Source organism: Macrobrachium nipponense, chromosome 2 (genome assembly GCF_015104395.2).
Source record: "Macrobrachium nipponense isolate FS-2020 chromosome 2, ASM1510439v2, whole genome shotgun sequence".
NCBI lineage: Eukaryota > Metazoa > Arthropoda > Malacostraca > Decapoda > Palaemonidae > Macrobrachium > Macrobrachium nipponense.
The window spans coordinates 124,384,331-124,396,310 of NC_087201.1; positions in this window are offsets into that span (position 1 = coordinate 124,384,331).

An 11,980-nucleotide genomic window follows, 5' to 3' on the forward strand; every position below is an offset into this window, starting at 1 on the left:
TAGATCTAGGGTACTTATCCGTGGCGGCCTAGACTATGGCAGTTGCGGTTCTTCTAAGCAGTTTTACCTACTGAACAAGAATTTTATGTAAGATTTATTCGGACGACTGTAACTAACACTCCGGGGCCAGTACTAAACACGGCGAAATACATTGGACGCCCTAATCCCTAGTGGATGTCGTATCCGTGGTTACGTTCCTTGCAGTCCGTGCGGACTGCTTCTGTAGAAATAGGTACCACTGGATCCACTACAAGTCGGTTGTTCCCCCTACTTTGAAAGGAGAGTAGAGGTCTCGAGGTGTTGTGTGTTAAAGTACTTTTTTGGAGGGTGGATCTACAAGAGGCCAAGACTGGATCAGTTAGTCCACTTGGTTGTTTCCCCTAGTAGCCTAGTACGGACAGTAGCATGGTCCTTCCTTAGCTAGGTAAGACAAAGAAATGATAGGTAGGCTAATTATGGACTTGGGTAGGTAACTCAAATCCAATTAGGCTACCATTTATAACGTCAGGCGCAATATTGGCTACTACGCTAATACCTATAACTTGAAATTAAGACCTGCAATTTTCATCACAACAAATGACACCGATTTGGGTACCTAGTAGTTAGGTAGTACCTATACTAGTACTACCTAAGCTTAAAAAGGACCAAGGCTTGGAGTGGGCGAACTTGCAAAAGCCTATAATAACACTACAACGACAAAAAACATGAAAAATTACGCTAAACGAAACACACACGATGTTAAAACTCACAAAATATTACTGGACTTACAATATTTTTATCGGTCTAAACACTGTAACCGCAAATGACGATGACAGTTTGACTTACCTTTGAATCGCAGACGACATTCAGGCAGGAACATAAGGAATAGACTCTCTCGAAATCAAAACATTAAATTTTTAAACAAAAGAGCATCGACTTTTTAAGGTAAAGTGTTTAATATTATGAATAAGCATTCAGATAACTTGGATATGACCTTTCTATATAAGTAAATCAGTATATGGATTAATACGCCAATCGCAAATTAACTTGTTAAACTAAATGTATTAAGTCAATATGTAATGCTTTTTGTTCTATTTTATCATCAACCTTTTAAATAATGTTCTCCAAAGTTTTATTGTGCTTACTCTTACGTGAGGACTAAAAAAAATGGTATACAAGGTATTGTTCTTTGCCGGCAATGACTACTCTTCTGTCTGTCATTAATCGGTTGTCCAAGCAATTTATTCCCCCCCGGATGTAAGTTTGTGTTCATTGCTATTGATATTTAACTGTAACTGAAGATAGTAATGGAAAAGGGGAGACTATCCCTCTTCCTAATCAAGTATAATAATCGCATCTCAAAGCTCTCCTGGTGGGATCAAGTTCAGTGCAATCTATAAGAAACATACAGTAAATTCTCGGAAGGTCGTCATTATGATCACAAAACTTATGATGAAAATGAAATCTAGAAATCCGTTAATAATATTTTGCTGCAGTTTATGGCATTTAATTCTAAACGGCACACTAATCTCTAGCCAACGGACGATGACTGTGAAATTGTTTTGTTCTCTCTATATCTATGGTTTTGCCAGTACCTAATAACAATACCTGTACAATACAGCCCAAAGCCTGTCAGACGAACAATTTCTTAAATTAAAATACCCAAAAGTACGCAACTGTTGCTGATTCACTCACTGTAGTTGAGTTGAATAGTATAGAATTTAGGCCAAGCACTGGGACCAATGAGAGCATTCAGCGCTGAGATGGAAATTGACAGTAAAAGGTTTGTAAGGTGTAACAGGATGAAAACCTCGTAGCTGCACTATGAATCAAGTGTTAGGAGAGGGTGGAAAGTAAGATGAAGAAAGAGATTTATGTAAATGACACTCAATCTTATAGCTCCAGTAATGACACAGAGGATATACTACAAATGAATGAAAGGTATTCACGCAGCTAAAACTGAATATATGTTGGTGGGGAACAAAAACAAGTTAAGCCATAATGTAATGCCGGTGAATTTTGGTAGTGATTTAGTCTAGATTAGTAATAAAGTCTTGACATTGTGCGATGCTTGGCTGTAATTTGTCTCATTGCTCAGATCAATATTATCGTAAGGGTTACTGAGTCTATCATCATGAACATTGTTACTGACTGTTATTGATGAAAAAGGCCCGCGTGGGGGCGGTTACCCCCTTCAATGTTGATTTTAAGTTGGTAAAAATGGACGGTAATTGTTCTTTAAATTCCTGTACCATAATGTGTGTATATATGTATGTAAATAGGAATATCTTACTGTATAATACAACAGTGTAATATGAAGATAGGCTAAAAGGCCCATAAAACACCATTTAAACTTGCAACCATATATTTCAAGCACTTCCTTCTGTGTCCCTGTTCACTGGTAAAATATGGACAGTTGATGTCTCACAAGGGTATAGACTAAGATTATATAAGATATATAATTTATATAATATATAATATATATAATATTATATTTATATATATATATAATTAATATATAGGTTATATATATCAATTCAAGCTACAAATGTCCTTTAATACTACATTCACTTTTACCTCCCAAATGATATATTTTCATATATTTACCGAAGGGGAATTTTTTAGTTGATAATAATTTCGTCCCCCCATGGGATCGAACCACCGTCCAAGTGGCGGGACGAAATCAGGACAGTCAGTGACGCTATCCAATCAGCAACAGAGACGCTGTTGGCTGATTGGATAGCGTCACTGACTGTCCTGATTTCGTCCCCGTCCACTTGGACGGTGGTTCGATCCCATGGGGGGACGAAATTATTATCAACTAAAAAATTCCCCTTTGGTAAATATATGAAAATATATCATTTGGGAGGTAAAGTGAATTTAGATATTAAAGGACATTTGTAGCTTGAATTGATATATAATGGATCACGGTTCGATGTGATAATTATTCATATATATATATATATATATATATATATATATATATATGTATATATATATATATCTCATTCGAGCTACAAATGTCCTTTAATATCTAATTCGTTCTACTTCGGACGTTATCAAGTCGGCCTTTCTGTTGGCCGACTTGATAACATCACAAGGACGTCCTGATTTCGTTCCCATCCACTGGACGGTGGTTCGATCCCATGATTTTGAGGACGAAATTATTATCAACTAAAAATTCCCCTTCGGTACATATATGAAAATATATCAATTCCGAAGTAGAGCGAATTAGATATTAAAGGACAATTGTAGCTCGAATGATCTATATGAATCACGGTGATGATTGTGATAATTATATATATATATATATATATATATATATATATATATATATATATATATATATATATATATTATATATATATATATATATAAGCAGATGCAGGTGTGGCAGTCTCGGTTGGTATGCAGGTGACCATTGACCCAGATAGGATGGAAATAAATTAACTATAAATAGTTTTCGATCCAGAATGAAACCCGGATGTAAACACGGAAGTCAGCCATGATAAGAACAATTTTTCGGATATTTGCAATGATATTGTAGTACTATGGTAAACACTTGCAGTGTGTTTGAGTGCCTCAATAGGTGAAACAGAGACGGCAATTTGCATTACTCAGTCCCTGCTGTTGTGAGAAACTCAAAAGATTAGTGAAAGGAGAGCACTGTGGATTTCCAGGATAAACGGGGAAATGTTTCAGCCGTCAAGACACGAAAATCTGCTCAGATCACATTAAGAGTGACGAGTACTATTAACTGTTAGTGTAATTAATGATAATGTTGAATAATTAAAGAAGCCTAGCTAGGGCATATATTTCATAGAGTAATTAATTAACTGCCAGTGTGCTCTCTGTCAAATGATAGATGATTTATAGTCGTTTGGAAGTTATTTTGTTCAAATCTTTAAAACTTGAAGTAGTGGATAGTGAATTAAGTATTTGTTAAAGTTGGTATTAAATATCAAAAGTGCAAAAAATGGCTACTGTTGTGGAAAATTTCCCCACGACTAAGTAGCATTTATAGTATGTCCCTGGATGGGGTGCGACTTATGATGATTTGGCCGGAAATTAAACTATGTATAAATTCAACGTACAATTTACACGGAAATCAAGTTTAAAACAATCGCCAACGAGGTCCCAATTCCACATATGGGCAAGAAATGAGTAAAAAAAATCCATGCAAAAAATCCCATGACATCAATCTCTAAAAGTGTCACCGTGTGCTCACAAAAAAAAAACTTATTTGTGCAATATTTTGCCTTTTCGATATCTTCAATATCGACATTCACATGAGCTGCAATATTTCATATGTCCAAAATCACAACCACCACTTAAATCTATGGAGGGATATTTGTTAAATCGCATCTCAGAGGGTAACAAAGGCAACTATTCCTTTATTATTGACAAGTTAGTTTATTATTATATATCTTTCACGTACTGCAGGCTCCAGAGACTCGGTGTAATCAATCTTCTGTTTATGAATTGTCCTTACTTGCCATTTTTCGTGATATGGTTCATATTTCCTTAGAATGACAACGAAATTGGACATTTCCTTCATTTACAATGTTTGACCTAAAAGATGCCGGCGGCTTATCAGGCGCTCGTCAGCTGTGACGTCATAGGAAAACTTTCTATTCCCTAGTGTTTTCTGTTTTCTGGCATCATTAACTTCCGACAATCCGGTGGTCGTATTTTCTGGAACACCTGCTTGAGAAGACACCTCAGGATTATCTCGTCGATGTCATCTGATTTCCAATTAATGTCTCTTAACAGGTTCATATTGTTGGTTTGATTGACGATAGCAAATTCCAGCATCTTCCTTTCGTACAGACAGTTACTTTGGAATTTTTCAAATGGGAAGTAGATAGAAAATTTCCTTCCTAAATGTACTAATTATAAGAGAACAGAACAGATATGCTTTCACACTATACAGGAAATTCACTTTCGCTGTTACTTATATTAATTTCCTAAGCTACCACGATGTCTCCGTAAAGATCATGGTCGGGTGCAACCTATTCCTCAGAGGGCTTAGGCCGGCCACTCACGTCAGATGGGATTTGTCATGCCCGATCGAAATGGGAGGGGTTTAAGCAAGTTTGAATGTGAGTAAGGTGTTTTTAGTCAAGTCAGATCTGATCAAGCGGGGCAGTCAAACCTGACAGTTGAGGTTTGAATGAGCAACTCACGGTCCGACACGACAGTCAAATAGGGGGTTTTCAGATTAAGTCGTTCAGAACTGATAGTTTGACCGTGAGTGGTGTCTCGACGAGGCTTGATGAACTAGGAGGTTCATTTACCAAGAAACGGCACAGAAGAGGATATCGTTCAACATGTAAGACTTTCAATAGATAAAGAGTTCTGGATGGGGTTCTTCCGAGATTTATAAGTCGTAGCAATGTTTGTGGAATATAAAAAGTAAAGAATATTGAGACAAACACAAAAGAAATGCAGCTTATCAATCGATATTTGTGAAACTAAAGAAAAAGTGTCCTGGTGCAATGAAAGAGGCGGTGAACAAGAAGATAAATAAATAATAAATATAAGACCTTCATATCGGAAAGAAAGGAAAGTAGAGCATCTAAGAAATCAGGAAGTGGTGCATAAGACGTTCCGTCCCTTAGACATGATATATTTACATATTTTTCTAATTTCTTTACACACTGAATTTTGTAAGATTTTATACAATTGCAATTGACCTTATGAGTGTAAACAAAATAAAATTACATTAAACTTTCATTCACCACTGTGATGTTGGAGACCGAAGGATGTAGCGTTTCTAGATCCTAGAGTAATGACAAGGTTTCAAAGTACCAAATTATTAATATATATATATATATATATATATATATATATATATATATATATTATATATATATATATATATATATATCTATATATATATATATATATATATATACATACATATCATATACTACATACATATATATATACATATATATATATATATATATATATATATATATATATATATATATATATAGTATATATATATCTATATATATATCATCATACTATACTATATATATATATATATATATCTATAATATATATATATATATATATATATATATATATATATATATATATATTATATATATATATATAGATATATATATTATATATATATATATATATATATATATATATATATATAGTCTGTATGTATATATATTATATATATATAATATATATTTATATAATAGTATATATATTATAATATATATAGTATATATATATTATATATATATTTATATATATAGTATGTATGTATGTATGTATGTATGTATGTATGTATGTATGATGTGTATGTATATATATTATATATATATATATATATATATATATATATATATAAAGGTTTTTTGCCACGAAGGAAAAAATGATAAAGCAAGATAGCCGAGTACTTTCGGTCCTGTTCGGACCCTTTACTGAAGGCAAACTGATTTTACAGAGAACAACATAGTCAAAAGAAGGCTTAATATCCAAACTGACACTACAAGATTAGCAATAAGGGCGATTTTCACTCTACAGAAAGGAGGAGCAGCCTGAGGGTAGCCACACCTTGAAGGATACACGCAGTAAACAAGTGATTCTTCCAGAAAAACAGTACATTTTGAAAAAACACAGGAGCATATACAATTTAATATCATGAATTTTACACAAATTTTCCCCAAAAAATTATTATTAATGAAAAGATGAAAGAAAATATAAATATATATATATCGAGCAAGAGAAAGAGGGAGAGAGAATATCGAACCAGAGAGAGAGAGAGAGAGAGAGAGAGAGAGAGAGAGAGAGAGAGAGAGAGAAAGAAATAATAACTATATACATGTGGGACTAATTTATTAGTAGTTCATTTATTTTAAGGTCCTTCATAAACATCTTACAAATATATGGGTCCAAATGGTACATTCCCAGACTAAGATTTAGGTTGTTTTTATTAGTGATTTGTATAATTGCCGATTCCAGTAAATTTCTTGAAACATATCATTAGATCTAGCAATTACCGAGGTATCACCCCAATTAATACAATGAGGTTTTTCACTCAGATGAATAAACAGTGCATTAACGAATTTTCTTCAATTATATTAAAACGTCACATTGCTGCCGCGAAAATGGAGGAAAAGGAGAAATTTAAAGAACTGGTAAAAGCTCGACGTAACTTCAACTACTCGATTCCCGCTGATTGGAAACACGCATTAAGGCAAGAAATATATGGAAAACTTCGTAGAACTACAGACACTTTGATTAGAAAACTGGACAGAAAATTAAACAACCTTATCAACGACAGTGATTGGACCAATAATGCTAGAAGTGATTGTGTGGTGAATTTATCGAGCAAACAAATAAGTGATAATGCAGTGCGTGCATTAGGCTTTGGGTTGTCTTTCTTCATTTGTAACAAACCCTCAGCTTTATCAATAGCGACATCTCTATATAAGTTTGAAAAATACTGTGACCTACCACAAAATCATTTAGACATTATCAAAGGCATGATATATAGTGCTACGCATGCCTATCATGAAAATAACTTCCCCGCTCGCTACAGAAAAAGTTTAAAAGAATTGAAGAATGATAATAGCTTACACATTACCAAGGCTGATAAATCCAATAGTTTAGTGGTTCTTGACAAAACTGACTACATATCACGCATGCATACTTTACTAGAGGATGAAATAACTTACAAAAAAACTCGCAAAAATCCGTTGGACCAAGTAATAAAAAACTTTAATATCAATATCAAACAAATTCTTAAAGATAAAAAAGAACTTTTGTGTAAGTTAACTGTAAAGTGTCCCTCATTACCTTATTTATATGGCCTAGTCAAAACTCATAAGGAAAACAAACCTATGCGCCCAATTATTAGTACTGTAGGATCAATTGCTTATAAACTATCTAAATATCTTACTAAACTGTTATCCCCGCTACTAGGAACTGTATCTAATTCACACATCCGGAATTCTCTTGATCTTGTGGAAAAATTAAATAACATTGTACTAAACCCTAGCGATATTTTTGTCAGTTTTGATGTATGTTCTTTGTTTACTAAAGTCCCTATTGACTCTGTGCTAGAATATTTAAGTAATGAACTTGTACTGCATGAATTGCCTATGTCCGTTAGTCACATAATTTCCTTGATTAGGTTATGTATTTGTGATTGCAGATTTATTTTTAATGGAGAATATTACCAACAAATATTTGGTATGGCCATGGGTAACCCTTTATCACCTCTCCTTTCAAACTTATATATGGAATTTTTTGAGAGACAACACCTCCCGAATATCACACTTATCCCCTTAAAATGGTACCAATATGTCGACGATATCTTAGTAGTCTTACCTGTTGGTATCGATGTAAATGATTTACTGTCTAAATTGAATAATTTAGTGCCATCCATAAAATTCACTGTTGAAATTGCAAATAACAATGTCATCCCTTTCCTAGATGTATTAATACATAGAGAATCTTTCCAATGTAAATTCAGTATTTATAGAAAACCCACAAATAATTTAACATATGTACATTTTTATTCTGGCCACCATCTTAATATTAAAATTTCAATTTTTCTTCTATGTTCCTACGCGCTTTGCGTATCACGAGTCCACAATATCTGGACTAAGAAATAGAATACATAAAAAAGATAGGAAACGATATCTGCTACCCACCTCATTTAATTGATTTGTTATCAAAAAGCTCACAAAAAGTTTTAGTGTTGCTATTAATGAAAAAGAAATGCCTAAAAATGTACTTAGCTTACCTTACTTTCGTGGTTTTGAAAACATTAACTCAATATTTAAATCGTTTAATGTTAATGTAGTGTTCTCTTATAACAATACCATTAAAGATATGCTAATTAAGAATAGTCCCGTAACAAATAACAACATCATTTACAAAATTCCTTGTAAGGATTGGCCATTGTTTTACATTGGTCAGTCAAGTAAAAATTTATGTGTACGTATTAAGCAGCATATGTATTCAGTTATCACAGCCCAGACTTCAAATGCACTGTTTATTCATCTCAGTGAAAAATCTCATTGTATTAATTGGGGTGATACCTCGGTAATTGCTAGATCTAATGATTATGTTCCAAGAAATTTACTGGAATCAGCAATTATACAAATCACTAATAAAAACAACCTAAATCTTAGTTTGGGAATGTACCATTTGGACCCATATATTTGTAAGATGTTTATGAAGGACCTTAAAATAAATGAACAACTAATAAATTAGTCCCACATGTATATAGTTATTATTTCTTTCTCTCTCTCTCTTTCTCTTTATCCCTCTCTCTCTCTCTGTGTGTGTGTGTCTCTTTCTCTTTATCCCTCTCTCTCTCTCTCTCGTTCGATATATATATATTTATATTTTCTTTCATCTTTTCATTAATAATAATTTTTTGGGAAAATTTGTGTAAAATTCACGATATTAAATTGTATATGCTCCCGTGTTTTTTTCAAAATGCACTGTTTTTCTGGAAGAATCACTTGTTTACTGCGTGTATCCTTCAAGTGTGGCTACCCTCAGGCTGCTCCTCCTTTCTGTAGAGTGAAAATCGCCCTTATTGCTAATCTTGTAGTGTCAGTTTGGATATTAAGCCTTCTTTTGACTATGTTGTTCTCTGTAAAATCAGTTTGCCTTCAGCAAACAGTACTCGGCTATCTCGCTTTTTCATTTTTTCCTTCGTGGCAAAAAACCTTTATTTATACAAGCATCACGTTTTATATACTTCGTGATCAAGTTATTCATATATATATATATATATATATATATATATATATATATATATATATATATATACTATATGCTTAAAAAATCACAGTAGATGCACGTGACTTCATAAATAAGCGAATACCACGGAAATTGATGGTCGGTCAGGAATCCAAGCGCTTTTGTCTTTATTCCAGACATCGTCACAAGGAGCTCCTTGACGATGTCTGAATAAAGACGAAAGCGCTTGGATTCCTGACTATCAATTTCCCGTGGTATTTCGCTTATATATATATATATATATATATATATATATATATATATATATATATATATATATATATATATATATATTAATGTATGCTATACAATACCTCAAGTAATCTCTCAAAACAAAAAACAAAACTGGTGCCTTGCTCAGGCCGTTTAATCAGTTATATTCCAAAGTAAAAGGAAAATAAGAAAATAAACTGGGGATATTTCTTAACGAAATAAGAATTATGCTAAAGAGCTCATAAATTATAATATGATTTAAAGGAGAACTGGAGACAATGCAATGGTATAATCATAATGGGAGGTAATGAAAACTCCCCCACACCGTTATAATTTTCCTGTAGGTACTTGGTGCTGATTGCGAAGTAGTGTGGCGCAATGACTGGTTACACAAAGATTTATTATCTTTTTACTTTTATAATTTCCCACACTAATTTTATACACAATGAACTATTTGGTATAGTTGTAGAAGAGTCAATTTTTTTGAGTTTCTAAAAGCTAGTTTATTTTTTATCAAAGATACAAATATGTATAGATACATGAGTTTTATTTATCTTTATATTATGTAGTCTTTGCAGAGTGTTGTCCAAATAGCTTAACATGTCTCCAGCATGACTCTTCCAAGAGCTTTGGGCAATATGGCCACACTCAGTTTTATATCCGACAAGAACAGTCAGTCGCTAAGTAGCCTAATGTGGCACTTGGCCTTTCATATGGGTTGTGGATTCGTCATGCATGTGTACTTTTGCCCAACCGTTATAATCTTTCTATAAAATTGAATGTTGCCTCATCCACCCTTACGTTTATCATAGCAATACCAGGGAGCTACCTGTATTGCCTTTAAAAGCAATAAATGTGAGTTTTGCTCTCTTCAACAACCAATCATTGACCCAATATTCTTTTTCGTGGCTTTTTTACTTCATTGTTATACTGGGTGCAACGGCACAGTCTGAGCATATATAGTTCATTATCAGATATTCCCTCCGCCACTTCCGTACAGTATGGCTGCCAACTTAAGGCCCCGTCCATTCGGTTGAGCTTTGGTCGACGAACTTTGTCCGATGTGACGTCAGAAGCAGAGAAACAGCGAGAAAAGTCAGAACCTTGCCGCAGTTTCTCCGCTTCTGACGTCACATCGAACAAAGTTCGTCGAGCAGAGCTCGGCCGTGTGGACAGTGCCTTAGACTGACTACTTTGTTCAGAGCGGGCAGTAACGTGAGTTAGCAGTCATTTTTTTGGAGTCTCCTCCCACTCAGTTCTCATCGTATGACCAGATCAACTGTGAGAGGCCCACCTTAGAATTATGTTCAAAAGGGTACGTAAATCGTGCGGGTAGGATGTGCCTGAGAAGTGCTCTGCGTAAAGTGCAAGGTTAGTGCGATGTTCAAAGTGAACACGAGAAAGAGAAGTGAAAAAGAGAAAACAAATATTGCAGAATTTAAAACAAGAAATGGAAAGCTTAAACTATCATATGTACTTTATCATGAAATTATCAGAGCAAGACATAAAGATGGGGCACTAAACAAATTACTGGAGGAAGATTAGTCAACCGAAATTGAGAGTCGGCAACTTGCGGACATTGTTCTGATGAAGTTTATAACAAAGGAATTTGCTGTGAAATGTGTGATAGCCTACATAGTTCCACTAGAAATGTTTGGGAATTGAGGAAACACATATGCCCATACTTTTGAGTGACAACATACTGCTCATCTGTAACAATTGCAAGAGGCCTGAACAAAGAACACACACACACACAAAACTAATTGAAGATGAACTTGAAGAAATAAAAGTAAACACAGAAATCTTAACATTGTTGATCCCGGATTCGGCTCAGAGAACTAGCGATGTAATGCTCAACATAGATGAAATTCAAAACAAAAAAAGGTGCTTTTGAAAAAATCAAATTATGAGTAAAATAACGGCGCCAGTTCAACAAGTTAAAACAACAAGAGATGGACATTTATTTGTACGATTTCCTGATAGGAAAAATTTAGAAAAG